The 19,035-nt window shown below is 50.4% G+C and overlaps 1 pseudogene; it reads left to right on the plus strand.

Annotated features, from left to right (window-relative positions):
• Positions 1 to 18,824, plus strand: part of LOC144737842 (uncharacterized) — a 49,680-nt pseudogene extending 30,856 nt beyond the window's left edge.
• Positions 18,825 to 19,035: the final 211 nt, after the last annotated feature.

The raw sequence follows: 19,035 nt of genomic DNA on the forward strand, positions 1-19,035 counted from the left end.
TTCGGTAAAGTCACGTAGAAGGGACGTAATAAAATAAATCTCATTAGAAGTATTAAAATCGCACTCTACAGATATGTATGTAAATTATCTGTTCAATCGATCCGGGGGTCATATATGTGAACTGTGGGGGGTACAGGACAAATTTTAGAATAACAATATGGTCGTATTAGCATTTTACTGTGCTTGAATGTATGTTATGTGCAAATGAAAATCGTTAGTCGTAAATGCGAGGGAGGGGTTAAGAGGTGCACGTTAAATCCAGTGTTAACATTTATTTTAGCATCATATTTAAGGACACTGTTGTTGATAAGAATTCGTCTGGGCATGGCACATGCCTTGTTCTACTCGATCAACCAAAATTAGTACAATGTCGGTCATACAGGAGTGTGATTTCATTCATGAGTAGTATTCACAGAGCCCCGATTACACTAACCTACTTAAAGTTATGGTTAAACAAAGTAATCTTGAGTGACTTAATTCTCAGCTCAGACATGATCATCGCAATACTTTCCAAAAAAGTGTGGGTTCCTGCGAGAGCAGGTCCTGACTTCAAACAGCTGGGCAGCATAATCGGAAGTAGCTGCGTCGCCCTGAAAATGTGATGTTGCTGTTGTTGTTGTCGCTGCTGTTGTTGCTGCTGGAGTTGCTTCTGTTGCTGTGATATACGCAGGGAGGTGGTGTTCCGTGATGGGATGACGCATTTGATTAAAGCCTCTGATCAAACTCACCCGATTGACGCCCTTGATCGTCGCATTTGATCAACTCTTATATTGTAGACTCTCACATGTTAAGCTCTATCATAATGAAACATTATATTATAACCTATGAACTACAACCTATCCATTGTAACGCTGTAAAAATTAACCCGTCAAACAAAGTTTTTCACTATAAATCCTTTATATGCGTGGCGGCTAGAGTCCTCTCGTCCTATGGCTTGAGATTGCTGCCACCTAGGGGTCAGATGATTGCCTGCCACCATTAAGCAATTGGTAATTAAATATAATAATTTTTTTCCTTAAAAGTGTACAATTTTGGGGAAAAAAATTCACGAAAATAAATTGTCACGCACAACGAGTCTGTGTGCAAAATGTCAGCTCGATGGGATCACGGGAAGTGGGTAAAATAACGACTGAAAGATTTGCACGGTCGTAAGCAAGCAAGCAAGCGCGCAAGCAAGCAAGTGAACTTAATATAAAGGATTTAAAAAGAATATTACCTCTTGGGTTTCACTCCCTCGTCGAGAAGGCCGCTCTCTTCCTTTTCTAAAGTTACATGCTAATTTCTCTGCATTCACTTTAAATCGAGGACAAAGTTTTTATTCAAAATAAGCGCACAATTACATATGCATGCATGAAGCACAATGGGCACATTACCCTTCGGTATGTTAATAGACATGCGGATTGTGCCTTCCAAAATTAACAATCGAATGCAAATAGTCTGAAAGACAAAGGATTGGATCCTAGGGGGGGAGTTATAAGGCGGCTCAGAAGCAGAGCTCAATGCCATTTCGAGAGGGAACTTGATGAGGTTGGACGCTCGACTCGTCGCTCTGCTGATCGCCCTTCAACCGCGAGACAACGCAGCCTGGCGAGCACAATTGCTGTGTCGACAGTTAGGCGACTTTGCGTCGGGAGAGTTCGTGGCGACATCTTCAGACGGGTTCTAGACATCGATTTACCGTGAATCTCCAAGTAAGTGTATATTTTCGCGGATAAAATCTTAAACGTGTTCGTCGTCAAATTAGCGGGATTTGTTTGCGTCTCGGTTAGACGCGAGAGTTTTAGCAGTTAACAAAATCCAAAACTCAACGCTAAACATCCTTGCGGCCGATAGCGTACTTTTGACTCGATAACACAGCTACTGTTACGACGCTCACATGGAGCAGAAACGCTCTCCACAGCCCCACGCACACGGAGGCAAGAAGCAATTCAATTGCTCTGTGTGTGGGAAGGCATTTTCACGGCCATCACATCTTCAGAGACACCAGAGAACACACACGGGCGAGAAGCCGTTCCTGTGTTCTGTGTGTGGGAAGGCATTTGCACACTCGTCAACTCTTCAAACTCATCAGAGAACACACACGGGCGAGAAGCCATTCCTGTGCCCTATGTGTGGGAAGACATTTGCACACTCGTCACATCTTCAGAGTCACCAGAGAACACACACGGGCGAGAAGCCATTCCTGTGCCCTGTGTGTGGGAAGACATTTGCACACTCATCACATCTTCAGCGTCACCAGAGAACACACACGGGCGAGAAGCCATTCTTGTGCCCTGTGTGTGGGGAGGCATTTGCACACTCATCTAACATGAACAGGCATCAGAAGGTTCACAATGATAGGAAACTGAAATCAAAAGTTGAAATTCAAGGTGCTGCAATGAGTCCTGAAGAAGTTTCCACCTTCGATCCCATGCAGTTGGATCCCGAGAGATGGCTGGATGTAATGGAGTGGCTCGAGAGTCAACCAGAGAGCTCGGGGTGACTGAAAACATATTATGTCACGTGGTTATACCTTTTAATCGGTATAGAGTACTTTTTGGTTATAATTTTGACCATTTTAGTTCTACAGTTTTTGGGAGAGTTTCGTGACGTGCACAGTGGTGTTTGTAATGTTATCGGATTACTTGCCGAAGTGGTGTGAAGAGCACTGGTTGTGAGAGGGTTCAATTGTAGTCGTTAAGTGTTCCTGTTGAGCTAAAGTTGGAATGCGTCTGAAGGTACATCTTTACTCAACATTTTAAACGGGTTTTTTTTCAAGTATATAGCTTTTTTGATTGGTATTAATCGACTTTAGATAGCCGGTTTTCAGGATGAACATTGATGACGCGTTCGTTGGATATATGGCCTTGACTTCAACATAGACGCACAGTGAACACATGTGGTGAACTAATAAGGAAATCATGGGGAATGAAACTTTAACGCTTTGGTATTCCTGGAACGGAAATGGTTTGCATTGTACTGGAAATGTGTGAACATAGGACATAATAAATATTCCCTTCGAGTTTTGACGTCAAAATGATTGCAGATGAATAAAAACGTATTTTTAACAAATGTTTGTCCGTTATTTATTTTACAATGTTCCTAGAAAAAATATGTTAAGATAATTTCAGGTGGAGGATCTCCGTCACACAAGTGTGCCCTTAACCGGCAGCATCTTGGCTGTCTACCCGATTAACACGTGTTCCTTGAGGGGAAAGGTCCCCGTAGTTAATCGTTCATCAACGTACCAGTCACTTATCCCGAAGTATGTCGGGGATAAACTGTTCTCGATAACATGTAGACTGTAATACTATAAACGATAACACCAACGATTAAACGATTATAAACTAGTGTATTAGTAGGTATTATAATATCATTAGAAGCATTAGAATCACAGTGTGGTCGTATAAGAACCCCCTGCACGCACGCCACTCTAACGACTCGGTGTTCGCACTCTGGGCTGAGGACACCGGTCGTCCTGAGGGTGACCAGGACCTGGCCTGGCGAGTCGGCCCGACTCCCCGAGCCGAGGTCGTTCCCCTGCTCGACGCGTTACATGTACCATGGGCGGATTTACCTAAGGGAGAGGCCGATCGGCTGCGCGAGTTACTGCGGGAGTATGCCGACGTGTTCAGCGAACACGACTCGGACGTGGGTCGGACCGACCTTGTTAAGCACCAAATTGACACCGGTGCAGCCCGACCCATCAAACTCCCTGCGTACCGAGTGGGCGCACCCGAACGCACCCAGATCAAAGAGGCGGTTGGGGACATGCTTCGCGATAACATAATTCAGCCCTCGGCGAGCCCCTGGTCAGCCCCGGTGGTACTAGTAACGAAAAAGGATGGGTCAACCCGGTTCTGCGTCGATTACCGTAAATTGAACGCAGTCACGCTCGGCGACGCCTTCCCCATACCTCGCATCGACGACACTTTTGACAGCCTCGCCGGAGCGCAATATTTTTCCACCCTCGATCTCGCGTCCGGATACTGGCAGGTGGAGATTGCGGAGGAGGATCGGCCAAAAACCGCATTCACCACCCCGATGGGACTATTCGAGTTTCGAGTACTCCAGCGGCTGATGGAGTTGGTGATGTGGGGTTTGCAATGGGAACAGTGCCTGATTTACTTGGACGATGTGATAGTGTTCAGTAGATCTTTGTCTGAGCATTGGTCCAGGCTTCGAGAGGTGTTCCAGCGACTGCGAGCGGCTCATCTCAAGCTCAAGCCACGTAAGTGTTACATCGCACAACGCGAGGTGGGATACCTCGGGCATCGCGTCAGCGAGGCAGGCGTGCACACCGATCCGGAGAAGGTACGCACCGTAGTGGAGTGGCCACGGCCAAGGAATCTGACGGAGATCCGATCATTTTTAGGGCTCGCAACCTATTATCGTCGATTTGTAAAGGGATTCAGCGAGATTGCACGCCCTCTCACCCAACTCACCTCCCCTAAGCACCCCTACCAGTGGACGGGGGCCTGCCAGACGGCCTTCACCACTCTCAAAGACCACTTCACCCACGCCCCCACCCTCGCTTTCCCCGATTTTACCACCGATTTTATTTTGGACACCGACGCCTGCAGCAGCGGGCTGGGCGCGGTGTTGTCACAGGTGCAGGATGGGGACCTTGAGTGGGGCTGAGCTGAACTATTGCGTGACCCGCCAAGAGTTGTACGCCGTGATTTTCGCGTGCAAACAGTTCCGGCCGTATTTGTACGGCAGGAGATGTCGCGTACGCACTGACCATTATGCTCTGCAGTTCCTTCTTACATTCAAGGAGCCGCGGGGGCAGATGGCCCGTTGGTTGGCGCAGTTGCAGGAGTACAACCTGCAAATCGAGTATCGGGCTGGCCGGACGCATGCAAACGCGGACGCCTTGTCGAGGCGGCCCACGGTGTACGCCGAGACAAGGGCGGAGGAGGCCTGCCCGTGTTTCACGGGGGGACGCTGCCGGCAGGCAACGGACCCCCGAGAGGCCGCGGCCACTGACCCCCCCCCCAGCGATAGAGAGTGCAGTGTGCGCCACAGAGACCCTCACAGGTGGCACCGAGGATCCCGTCGACCGCCCGGCAAGCGCGGGACCCGCGGCTCGGGACCCGATCGGACGGATCCAGGAGGACGTCGGTTGCGCCTTCCCGGGCCTAAACGACGAGCAGCTGAGACAGACCCAGCAGCGAGATCCGGATCTGGCGGCAGTGGAGGCGGCACTGCGGGAGGAAAAGAGCGCCCTACCAGGACCCTGGAGCGGTTTGTATGCCCGGTTGTGTGTGCAGAACGGAGTGGTACGGGAGTTAACCGAGGCCGGCCAGCCGGGGTGCATCTGTGTTCCTGCCCAGGTGCGACCCCAGCTGCTACGGCTGGTGCATGACCACCCACTCGGGGGCCACGATGGGGAACGACGCACTCGAGAGACACTGCGTCGCCAGTATCTCTGGCCCAAATTGGCACAAGACGTGGCGGCCTGGGTACAGGGCTGCCGCGCCTGACAGCAGTGCGGGCCAAAATCGGCACGATACCAGGTACCCCTAAGGCCGTTCCGCGTCAGCCGCACGAATCAGCTGGTCGGGATCGACCTACAGGGGCCATTCCCGCGATCCCATCGAGGCAACCGGTATATCCTGGTCGCAGTAGAGTATTTCACCCGCTACCCCGTGGCAGTGGCCATCCCTGATAAAACGGCCTTGGTGGTGGCCCGGGCATTTGTGGAACATTACGTACTGAAGCACGGGATCCCAGAACGAGTCCTCACCGACCAGGGTAGCGAGTTCGAGGCCGAGCTGTTCCAGGCACTGTGCCGAGAATTCGGAATCCAGAAGGACCGAACCACAGCGTACCACCCCCAAGCGAACGGTATGGTAGAGCGCATGAATCAGACCCTAGCGGGGAAACTCAAACGTATGGCAGCCGCAAATCAACGGGATTGGGACGAACACCTCCCCTACGCCCTTTTCGCCTACGCCACCACCGTACACACGTCGACGGGACAAACCCCGTTTTTAATGATGTTCGGCCGTGAGTCTCGTTTACCCGCAGATCTGCTATTCGGCGTCCCTTCCCCCCAGCCGGAGGAGGGAAGCCGCCCCGTGGAACACCTGTTGGAGACCCTGCGAGAAGCCCGAGGCCGAGCATACCCGCAAGGGGAAGCCGCGCATCGGCGGCAGGAACAGGGCACCCGACCCCGCATGGAACCCCCCTTATTCCTGACAGGTGCTAAGGTGTGGCTACACACCCCTCGCGTCGGGGCCGGGCAGGTGGGGAAACTGACGACCTACTGGCGGGGACCCTGGACCGTGGTGCGGCAGATATCCCCCTGGACGGTACTAATTTATTGCGGGGAGAGGGATCGAGAGACGGTGGTCAACGTCCGCCGCTTAAAACCGTGGAAAGCGGCCCCGGCGAGAGAGAACCCCGTCACCCGAAGGCCCCGAAATCCCGGAGTACCCGCACCCCTCGTGCTGGGGGGCCTCGCACCCTACATGGGCCCCGCCGGGCCCCCGAGACGCCCCGACCCCGCCAGGGGACGGCGCGGACGACGGCCCCTAAACCCCTCCGCTTCTGAGTTTGTACCCCAGCCCGCAGGTACCGAGGGACAGGGAGAGCCGCTGGAGTGGAGGAGGAGGCCGCCGCAGGAGCTGCAGAGGACGGAGCCACCAGCCCCGAGACCAGCCACGAGGTCCGGACGGACCCCCCGGACCCCGCAGCGTTTCCTCGTGGGCGCGGCTCAAGCAAGGTGCTCCAGTCAACCCGGGACGGGGACCAGCACCTCGGGGGGCTATGTCATGCCGCCGCCACGAAGCCGTTCAGCAGGCGCCCCATCTCCGACCTCGCCACCACCAAGCGACGGAGCCGACCCCGCGTCCCCCTCACCTCACCTCACATGAACACACCCGCACGCATTTCCCCCCCCCCCCCCATAGAGCTCCGAGGGGAGGTCACCTGGCCGACCGGTTTTTATCCGAGAAGCCCTTATCGGGATTAAACTTTCACGGTTTCCGGCAACCTAGGGAATTGGACGACCTCCCCCGACGCTACTTTGCACCGCGGCGCTGCGACCGGCCTTAAGATTGCAAGGTCGCAGCGAGGGGCCAATCGGCCACCGCGGGTGAAACGCATCCCACACACCCCACACACGCAAGTATCGATGGGGCAGGCAGAGGGAATAAGCATTGTGATGGAGGAGCATCATTAGAAAACACGCAGCGCATCTGAATTGCATAATCAGGCACCCCCACACAGGGAGCAGAGGGACGGCATAATTACGCTCGGGCACGCAGGCACCATTGTTAGGGAAGTTAAAGGATAAGGCTGTTAGTATGACTAATCGGGAGAGCGGGGTCACGCGGGGAGCCGTGCACAAACTCCCACGGCGCACCTTTGTGACGGACGCCGCCGCATAAACTGCGATAATGGTGGGGCCTGCGTGAGAAAGGGATTGATTGGAATTTGCGCCGCGCAGGTTGAGCATTAAGTAGCATATCAAAAGCGCCCTGAACCGCGGTGCGCGTGCCAGAGGGTCGCGAGCCTATTGTCCAGAGCCGCATTCCCTTTGAGGTAGGGAGGATAAATGGGGAGCGCAAAGGGGAAATCGCGCTCTTACTCCTGCGCCAGGCGACCAGACGCAGCTCCAGCTCTGCCTCCGGACGTCCGCGCGACGTGCCCCGACGGCATAGAGGAAAAGCCACAGGACGACCGAATACTTCGACCCGTGAGTAGCAAGGTGACAGGGTATCGTAAGCCGATAAATAGGGAATAGGTCCAGGGGAAGTAGGATAGGCCAGCCTCGTCGACTCATACTGACATAACATTAAATTACCAGGTAGCAGATAATAAATCATTAATAGCGAAGCGTGGTCTCGCGTGATCTTGTCGTGCAGCGTGAGCGTGTGGGGGCGCGGGTGCACACAGTGGTTCGCCACGTGAGTGAGCGCTGCGCGGAGCTGAGCGCGTGGGGAAGCGTGTGTACGCAGTGGTTCTGTAGTGCTGCGGCTCGCCTCGGGGGAGCGCTGCGCAGAGCGGTGCGCGTGTGTTCACTACGTATATGATACAGGTGTGCGATCACAACGTGAGTGCTCCGTGGTGAGTGGGTGCCGCGGGGAGCTGTGTGTCGGATACGGGTGCGCATTGGTAACGTGGTTATTCGACGTGGTGGCGAGTGCCGCACAGGGCTGTAGACGGGCGCACGCTCGCAGCGTGCGAGAGCTTTACGTAGCGGCGTAAAGAGGGGGAGTATGGCGTTTGATTGATGATGCCGTGCGCACGTATGCTTGCAGCGTGGGAGCGCTGCGTGAAGCCGTATGGGTAGGAGCGTCGCGTTCGAAGGCCGGCGAAACCCTAGCGGGTATTAGGGAGGTGGGGTAACATAAACGGAATAGGGGATGATGGCGGGAGAGACCCCGGGAGCCAACGGCCCCCACAGCTCCATTTATGTTCCATCTCAATGACATCCAATAGCAATATACAATATCTGCATATGTTTCAATAAACGCACAAACTCAATATAAGCCCGTGATCATTGCAATTGTAATGACTACACAGCCCCGAACCTCGTTCCTCCCCCTCTCTCATTCTCGGCGTGAACCTACGCCCACACTTGGTCTCGCATTCCCTTCTCGAACTCTCTCTCTATCTTGTTGTCACCACTTGTCCCTTAGTTGATGCACTGTCTTTACAGCACCAACCTCTATGACCTCTACCTGACCCCACCATGGGCGGAGTAACTTGGGGGACATACAGATATGTACGTAAATTATCTGTTCAATCGAACCGGGGGTCGGATATGTGAACCGCATTCCAATTTTACATCTCCCACCTCTATGACCTGTACCTGAACCCGCCATGATCGTCGCATTTGATCAACTCTGATATTGTAGACTCTCACATGTTAAGCTCTATCATAGTGAAACATAATAATATTATAACCTATGAACTACAACCTATCCATTGTAACGCCGTAAAAGAATATTACCTATCGGGTTTCACTCCCTCGTCGAGAAGGCAGCTCTCTTCCTTTTCTAAAGTTACATGCTAATTTCTCTGCATTCACTTTAAATCGAGGACAAAGTTTTTCCATTTATTCAAAATAAGCGCACAATTACACACTGAGATGCACTTACATATTCATGCATGAAGCACAATGGGCACATTACCCTTCGGTATGTTAATAGACATGCGGATTGTACCTTCCAAAATTAACAATCGAATGCAAATATCCTGAAAGACAAAACATTGGATCCTAGGGGGGGAGTTATAAGGCGGCTCAGAAGCAGAGCTCGATGCCATTTCGAGAGGGAACTTGATGAGGTTGGACGCTCGACTCGTCGCTCTGCTGATCGCCCTTCAACCGCGAGACAACGCAGCCTGGCGAGCACAATTGCTGTGTCGACAGTTAGGCGACTTTGCGTCGGGAGAGTTCGTGGCGACATCTTCAGACGGGTTCCAGACATCGATATACCGTGAATCTCCAAGTAAGTGTCTATTTTCGCGATTAAACTCTTAAACGTGTTCGCCGTCACATTAGCGAGATTTTTTTGCATCTCGGTTAGAGTGTCGTTCTTGTTTTAGCAGTTAACAAAATCTAAAACTCAACGCTAAACATCCTTGCGGCCGATAGCGTACTTTTGACTCGATAACACAGCTGCTGATACTACGCTCACATGGAGCAGAGACGCTCTCCAAAGCCCCACGCACACGGAGACAAGAAGCCATTCAATTGCTCTGTGTGTGGGAAGTCCTTTTCACGGCCATCACATCTTCAGATACACCAGAGAACACACACGGGCGAGAAGCCATTCCTGTGCCCTGTGTGTGGGAAGACATTTGCAAAGTCATCACATCTTCAGAGTCATCAGAGAACACACACACGGGTGAGAAGCCATTCCTGTGTTCTGTGTGTGGGAAGGCATTTGCACACTCGGCAACTCTTCAAGACCATCAGAGAACACACACGGGAGAGAAGCCATTCCTATGCCCTGTGTGTGGGAAGGCATTTGCACAGTCATCACATCTTCAGAGACACCAGAGAACACACACGGGCGAGAAGCCATTCCTGTGCTCTGTGTGTGGGAAGAAATTTGCAAACTCATCACATCTTCAGATTCATCAGAGAGCACACACGGGCGAGAAGCCATTCCTGTGATCTGTGTGTGGGAAGAAATTTGCAAACTCATCACATCTTCAGAGTCATCAGAGAACACACACGGGCGAGAAGCCATTCCTGTGCCCTGTGTGTGGGAAGAAATTTGCAAACTCATCAAATCTTCAGATTCATCAGAGAGCACACACGGGCGAGAAGCCATTCCTGTGCTCTGTGTGTGGGAAGAAATTTGCAAACTCATCACATCTTCAGAGTCATCAGAGAACACACACGGGCGAAAAGCCATTCCTGTGCCCTGTGTGTGGGAAGAAATTTGCAAGGTCATCACATCTTCAGATTCATCAGAGAACACACACAGTCGAGAAGCCGTTCCTGTGCTCTGTGTGTGGGAAGACATTTGCACACAAGTCACACATCAACAGGCATCAGAAGGTCCACAATGATAGGAAACTGAAATCAAAAGCTGAAATTCAAGGTGCTGCAATGAGTCCTGAAGAAGTTTCCACCTTCGATCCCATGCAGTTGGATCCCGAGAGATGGCTGGATGTAATGGAGTGGCTCGAGAGTCAACCAGAGAGCTCGGGGTGACTGAAAAATATTGTCATGTGGTTATACCTTTTAATCCGTATCGAGTACTTTTGTGTATAATTTTGACCATTTTAGTTTTACAGTTTTTGTGAGTTTAATTCCGTGCACAGTGGTGGTTTGTAATGTTATCGGATTACTTGCCGAAGTGGTGTGATGAGCACTGGTTGTGAGAGGGTTCAATTGTAGTCGTTAAGTGTTCCTGTTGAGCTAAAGTTGGAATGCGTCTGTAGGTACATCTTTACTGAACATTTTAAACGGGTTTTTTTTCAAGTATATAGCTTTTTTGATTGGTATTAATCGACTTTAGATAGCCGGTTTTCAGGATGAACATTGATGACGCGTTCGTTGGATATATGGCCTTGACTTCAACATAGACGCACAGTGAACACATGTGGTGAACTAATAAGGAAATCATGGGGAATGAAACTTCAACGCTTTGGTATTCCTGGAACGGAAATGGTTTGCATTGTACTGGAAATGTGTGAACATAGGACATAATAAATATTCCCTTCGAGTTTTGACGTCAAAATGATTGCAGATGAATAAAAACGTATTTTTAACAAATGTTTGTCCGTTCTTTATTTTACAATGTTCCTAGAAAAAATATGTTAAGATAATTTCAGGTGGAGGATCTCCGTCACACAAGTGTGCCCTTAACCGGCAGCATCTTGGCTGTCTACCCGATTAACACGTGTTCCTTGAGGGGAAAGGTCCCCGTAGTTAATCGTTCATCAACGTACCAGTCACTTATCCCGAAGTATGTCGGGGATAAACTGTTCTCGATAACATGTAGACTGTAATACTATAAACGATAACACCAACGATTAAACGATTATAAACTAGTGTATTAGTAGGTATTATAATATCATTAGAAGCATTAGAATCACAGTGTGGTCGTATAAGAATCGCTAATATGTATGTATAGTGTACAGCAACAACTGCAGCAGCAACTGCTGCAGCAGCAACACAAGTCTGACCTTAACCGGCAACGTCTTGGATGTCTCCACCATCAACATGTGTTCCTAGAGGGGAAAGGTCCCCGTTATAAATAGTTTAGCATCGTTCCTTTCCCTAATTCCGAAGTATACTGGAGATCACTTGTACTCTAAAACATGTCAACTGTAACGCTTTAAAGATAGCATTAAACATTAAACGAGTATAAACTAGTTTTTTTATATAATTTATAAGACCGTTAACGGAGGGACAGTATTAGAATATCTACACTCTTTGGTTCTTTCGGCAATGTCACGTAGGTATAAATAAAACAAAATAAATAACGACGTTTCGGACGCAACACAAACGCCCGAAACGGAGGAGGGAAGCCGCCCCGTGGAACACCTGTTGGAGACCCTGCGAGAAGCCCGAGGCCGAGCATACCCGCAAGGGGAAGCCGCGCATCGGCGGCAGGAACAGGGCACCCGACCACGCATGGAACCCCCCTTATTCCTGACAGGCGCTAAGGTGTGGCTACACACTCCTCGCGTCGGGGCCGGGCAGGTGGGGAAACTGACGACCTACTGGCGGGGACCCTGGACCGTGGTGCGGCAGATATCCCCCTGGACGGTACTAATTTATTGCGGGGAGAGGGATCGAGAGACGGTGGTCAACGTCCGCCGCTTAAAACCGTGGAAAGCGGCCCCGGCGAGAGAGAACCCCGTCACCCGAAGGCCCCGAAATCCCGGAGTACCCGCACCCCTCGTGCTGGGGGGCCTCGCACCCTACATGGGCCCCGCCGGGCCCCCGAGACGCCCCGACCCCGCCAGGGGACGGCGCGGACGACGGCCCCTAAACCCCTCCGCTTCTGAGTTTGTACCCCAGCCCGCAGGTACCGAGGGACAGGGAGAGCCGCTGGAGTGGAGGAGGAGGCCGCCGCAGGAGCTGCAGAGGACGGAGCCACCAGCCCCGAGACCAGCCACGAGGTCCGGACGGACCCCCCGGACCCCGCAGCGTTTCCTCGTGGGCGCGGCTCAAGCAAGGTGCTCCAGTCAACCCGGGACGGGGACCAGCACCTCGGGGGGCTATGTCATGCCGCCGCCACGAAGCCGTTCAGCAGGCGCCCCATCTCCGACCTCGCCACCACCAAGCGACGGAGCCGACCCCGCGTCCCCCTCACCTCACCTCACATGAACACACCCGCACGCATTTCCCCCCCCCCCCCCCCATAGAGCTCCGAGGGGAGGTCACCTGGCCGACCGGTTTTTATCCGAGAAGCCCTTATCGGGATTAAACTTTCACGGTTTCCGGCAACCTAGGGAATTGGACGACCTCCCCCGACGCTACTTTGCACCGCGGCGCTGCGACCGGCCTTAAGATTGCAAGGTCGCAGCGAGGGGCCACTCGGCCACCGCGGGTGAAACGCATCCCACACACCCCACACACGCAAGTATCGATGGGGCAGGCAGAGGGAATAAGCATTGTGATGGAGGAGCATCATTAGAAAACACGCAGCGCATCTGATTTGCAAAATCAGGCACCCCCGCACAGGGAGCAGAGGGACGGCATAATTACGCTCGGGCACGCAGGCACCATTGATAGGGAAGTTAAAGGATAAGGCTGTTAGTATGACTAATCGGGAGAGCGGGGTCACGCGGGGAGCCGTGCACAAACTCCCACGGCGCACCTTTGTGACGGACGCCGCCGCATAAACTGCGATAATGGTGGGGCCTGCATGAGAAAGGGATTGATTGGAATTTGCGCCGCGCAGGTTGAGCATTAAGTAGCATATCAAAAGCGCCCTGAACCGCGGTGCGCGTGCCAGAGGGTCGCGAGCCTATTGTCCAGAGCCGCATTCCCTTTGAGGTAGGGAGGATAAATGGGGAGCGCAAAGGGGAAATCGCGCTCTTACTCCTGCGCCAGGCGACCAGACGCAGCTCCAGCTCTGCCTCCGGACGTCCGCGCGACGTGCCCCGACGGCATAGAGGAAAAGCCACAGGACGACCGAATACTTCGACCCGTGAGTAGCAAGGTGACAGGGTATCGTAAGCCGATAAATAGGGAATAGGTCCAGGGGAAGTAGGATAGGCCAGCCTCGTCGACTCATACTGACATAACATTAAATTACCAGGTAGCAGATAATAAATCATTAATAGCGAAGCGTGGTCTCGCGTGATCTTGTCGTGCAGCGTGAGCGTGTGGGGGCGCGGGTGCACACAGTGGTTCGCCACGTGAGTGAGCGCTGCGCGGAGCTGAGCGCGTGGGGAAGCGTGTGTACGCAGTGGTTCTGTAGTGCTGCGGCTCGCCTCGGGGGAGCGCTGCGCAGAGCGGTGCGCGTGTGTTCACTACGTATATGATACAGGTGTGCGATCACAACGTGAGTGCTCCGTGGTGAGTGGGTGCCGCGGGGAGCTGTGTGTCGGATACGGGTGCGCATTGGTAACGTGGTTATTCGACGTGGTGGCGAGTGCCGCACAGGGCTGTAGACGGGCGCACGCTCGCAGCGTGCGAGAGCTTTACGTAGCGGCGTAAAGAGGGGGAGTATGGCGTTTGTTTGATGATGCCGTGCGCACGTATGCTTGCAGCGTGGGAGCGCTGCGTGAAGCCGTATGGGTAGGAGCGTCGCGTTCGAAGGCCGGCGAAACCCTAGCGGGTATTAGGGAGGTGGGGTAACATAAACGGAATAGGGGATGATGGCGGGAGAGACCCCGGGAGCCAACGGCCCCCACAGCTCCATTTATGTTCCATCTCAATGACATCCAATAGCAATATACAATATCTGCATATGTTTCAATAAACGCACAAACTCAATATAAGCCCGTGATCATTGCAATTGTAATGACTACACAGCCCCGAACCTCGTTCCTCCCCCTCTCTCATTCTCGGCGTGAACCTACGCCCACACTTGGTCTCGCATTCCCTTCTCGAACTCTCTCTCTATCTTGTTGTCACCACTTGTCCCTTAGTTGATGCACTGTCTTTACAGCACCAACCTCTATGACCTCTACCTGACCCCACCATGGGCGGAGTAACTTGGGGGACATACAGATATGTACGTAAATTATCTGTTCAATCGAACCGGGGGTCGGATATGTGAACCGCATTCCAATTTTACATCTCCCACCTCTATGACCTGTACCTGAACCCGCCATGATCGTCGCATTTGATCAACTCTGATATTGTAGACTCTCACATGTTAAGCTCTATCATAGTGAAACATAATAATATTATAACCTATGAACTACAACCTATCCATTGTAACGCTGTAAAAGAATATTACCTATCGGGTTTCACTCCCTCGTCGAGAAGGCCGCTCTCTTCCTTTTCTAAAGTTACATGCTAATTTCTCTGCATTCACTTTAAATCGAGGACAAAGTTTTTCCATTTATTCAAAATAAGCGCACAATTACACACTGAGATGCACTTACATATTCATGCATGAAGCACAATGGGCACATTACCCTTCGGTATGTTAATAGACATGCGGATTGTACCTTCCAAAATTAACAATCGAATGCAAATATCCTGAAAGACAAAACATTGGATCCTAGGGGGGGAGTTATAAGGCGGCTCAGAAGCAGAGCTCGATGCCATTTCGAGAGGGAACTTGATGAGGTTGGACGCTCGACTCGTCGATCTGCTGATCGCCCTTCAACCGCGAGACAACGCAGCCTGGCGAGCACAATTGCTGTGTCGACAGTGAGGCGACTTTGCGTCGAGAAGTTCGTGGCGACATCTTCAGACGGGTTCCAGACATCGATATACCGTGAATCTCCAAGTAAGTGTCTATTTTCGCGATTAAACTCTTAAACGTGTTCGCCGTCACATTAGCGAGATTTTTTTGCATCTCGGTTAGAGTGTCGTTCTTGTTTTAGCAGTTAACAAAATCTAAAACTCAACGCTAAACATCCTTGCGGCCGATAGCGTACTTTTGACTCGATAACACAGCTGCTGATACTACGCTCACATGGAGCAGAGACGCTCTCCAAAGCCCCACGCACACGGAGACAAGAAGCCATTCAATTGCTCTGTGTGTGGGAAGTCCTTTTCACGACCATCACATCTTCAGATACACCAGAGAACACACACGGGCGAGAAGCCATTCCTGTGCCCTGTGTGTGGGAAGACATTTGCAAAGTCATCACATCTTCAGAGTCATCAGAGAACACACACGGGTGAGAAGCCATTCCTGTGTTCTGTGTGTGGGAAGGCATTTGCACACTCGGCAACTCTTCAAGACCATCAGAGAACACACACGGGAGAGAAGCCATTCCTGTGCCCTGTGTGTGGGAAGGCATTTGCACAGTCATCACATCTTCAGAGACACCAGAGAACACACACGGGCGAGAAGCCATTCCTGTGCTCTGTGTGTGGGAAGAAATTTGCAAACTCATCACATCTTCAGATTCATCAGAGAGCACACACGGGCGAGAAGCCATTCCTGTGCTCTGTGTGTGGGAAGAAATTTGCAAACTCATCACATCTTCAGAGTCATCAGAGAACACACACGGGCGAGAAGCCATTCCTGTGCCCTGTGTGTGGGAAGAAATTTGCAAACTCATCAAATCTTCAGATTCATCAGAGAGCACACACGGGCGAGAAGCCATTCCTGTGCTCTGTGTGTGGGAAGAAATTTGCAAACTCATCACATCTTCAGAGTCATCAGAGAACACACACGGGCGAAAAGCCATTCCTGTGCCCTGTGTGTGGGAAGAAATTTGCAAGGTCATCACATCTTCAGATTCATCAGAGAACACACACAGTCGAGAAGCCGTTCCTGTGCTCTGTGTGTGGGAAGACATTTGCACACAAGTCACACATCAACAGGCATCAGAAGGTCCACAATGATAGGAAACTGAAATCAAAAGCTGAAATTCAAGGTGCTGCAATGAGTCCTGAAGAAGTTTCCACCTTCGATCCAATGCAGTTGGATCCCGAGAGATGGCTGGATGTAATGGAGTGGCTCGAGAGTCAACCAGAGAGCTCGGGGTGACTGAAAAATATTGTCACGTGGTTATACCTTTTAATCCGTATCGAGTACTTTTGTGTATAATTTTGACCATTTTAGTTCTACAGTTTTTGTGAGTTTAATTCCGTGCACAGTGGTGGTTTGTAATGTTATCGGATTACTTGCCGAAGTGGTGTGATGAGCACTGGTTGTGAGAGGGTTCAATTGTAGTCGTTAAGTGTTCCTGTTGAGCTAAAGTTGGAATGCGTCTGTAGGTACATCTTTACTCAACATTTTAAACGGGTTTTTTTTTCAAGTATATAGCTTTTTTGATTGGTATTAATCGACTTTAGATAGCCGGTTTTCAGGATGAACATTGATGACGCGTTCGTTGGATATATGGCCTTGACTTCAACATAGACGCACAGTGAACACATGTGGTGAACTAATAAGGAAATCATGGGGAATGAAACTTCAACGCTTTGGTATTCCTGGAACGGAAATGGTTTGCATTGTACTGGAAATGTGTGAACATAGGACATAATAAATATTCCCTTCGAGTTTTGACGTCAAAATGATTGCAGATGAATAAAAACGTATTTTTAACAAATGTTTGTCCGTTCTTTATTTTACCCGATTAACACGTGTTCCTTGAGGGGAAAGGTCCCCGTAGTTAATCGTTCATCAACGTACCAGTCACTAATCCCGAAGTATGTCGGGGATAAACTGTTCTCGATAACATGTAGACTGTAATACTATAAACGATAACACCAACGATTAAACGATTATAAACTAGTGTATTAGTAGGTATTATAATATCATTAGAAGCATTAGAATCACAGTGTGGTCGTATAAGAATCGCTAATATGTATGTATAGTGTACAGCAACAACTGCAGCAGCAACTGCTGCAGCAGCAACACAAGTCTGACCTTAACCGGCAACGTCTTGGATGTCTCCACCATCAACATGTGTTCCTAGAGGGGAAAGGTCCCCGTTATAAATAGTTTAGCAACGTTCCTTTTCCTAATTCCGAAGTATACTGGAGATCACGTGTACTCTAAAACATGTAAACTGTAACGATTTAAAGATAACATTAAACATTAAACGAATGTAAACTAGTTTTTTTATATAATTTATAAGACCGTAAACGGAGGGACAGTATTAGAATATCTATACTCTTTGGTTTTTTCGGTAAAGTCACGTAGGAAGAAGTAAAACAAAATAAATAACGACGTTTCGGACGCAACACAAGCGCCCGAAACGATGTCTGCAGCAGACATCGTGCTGCTCGCAGCAGACATCGCGGATATCGCGATTCTCACCTGAAGACGGGCGCTTGTGTTTCGTCCGAACCGTGATTTATTTTATTTCCACCTACGTGACTTTACCGAAAGAACCAACGAGTATTAATTCCTGCAGTCACGAAAGCTTCAAATCAATATTAGAATATCATTAGAAGTATTATAATCACAATGTGATCGTAATAGAATCACACTGCACATATGTATGCATACATACATACTATGGTCGTATGTATGTAATATGTATGTCCGTTGGACTTGCGAACCGGGGGTCGGATATGCGAACTGGGGGATTAGGATCGGATTAAAATGATTAGAATAACACTATGGTCGTATTAGAATTACACTGAGCTAGAATGTATGTTATATGTAGATGCACATCGGGAGTCGCGAATGCAACCTGGGAGGTGCGCGGTTTTAATCGCATTAAAATTATTATAATAACAACGTGGTCCTATTAGAATCACGCTATCGACTGCTGTTGATGTTCAGGTGGCGGCTTCCAATTCGGGCTCAGCTCTTCCTTTCCTCGCCTGGTTGGTGCCGCGGGACGCAACGTCTCATCCGACAGGCGTTGTAGCAGCTGGGTGATGGCATCCGTGAGTTTGTCAACTTTCTCTTCAAGTTGAGGCCGTCTCCCTCGTGGTCTCCTCCCTCTGGGCGTGATGTGGCTTCATGTTGAATAGGGTGTAGACGTTATTTTAGCAACATATTAAAGGTCAGTGTTGTGTTTAGAATGCGTCTAGACAAGGAAGGTGACTTGTCCTACACGGGCAGCCAAAATGATTACAATTTCTGTCATCAAACAGTGTGAGTTCATTCATGAGTAGTATTCGATGAGTCATGATGACGCTAACCTACATAAAGGTATGGTTAAACAAAGTAATCTTAAGTCACTTAATTATCAGTTCAGACGTGATCATCGCAATCATTTCCAAAGACGTGTGCGGTCCCGCGAGAGCAGTGCCCGGCTACAAATAGCCGGGCAGCGGAAGCAGCAGAATCAGAAGTAGCTGCGTTGCCCTCGAAATGTGTTGTTGCTGCTGTTGTTGCTGCTGTAGTTGCTTCTATTGAAGTTATATACACAGGGAGGTGGTGTTCCGTGATGGGATGACGCATTTGATTAAAGCCTCTGATCAAACTTACCCGATTGACGCCCTTGATTGTCGCGTTTGATCAACTATGATATTGT

This window comes from Lampetra planeri, chromosome 74 (assembly GCF_965212315.1).
Source record: "Lampetra planeri chromosome 74, kcLamPlan1.2.h2, whole genome shotgun sequence".
Lineage (NCBI taxonomy): Eukaryota > Metazoa > Chordata > Hyperoartia > Petromyzontiformes > Petromyzontidae > Lampetra > Lampetra planeri.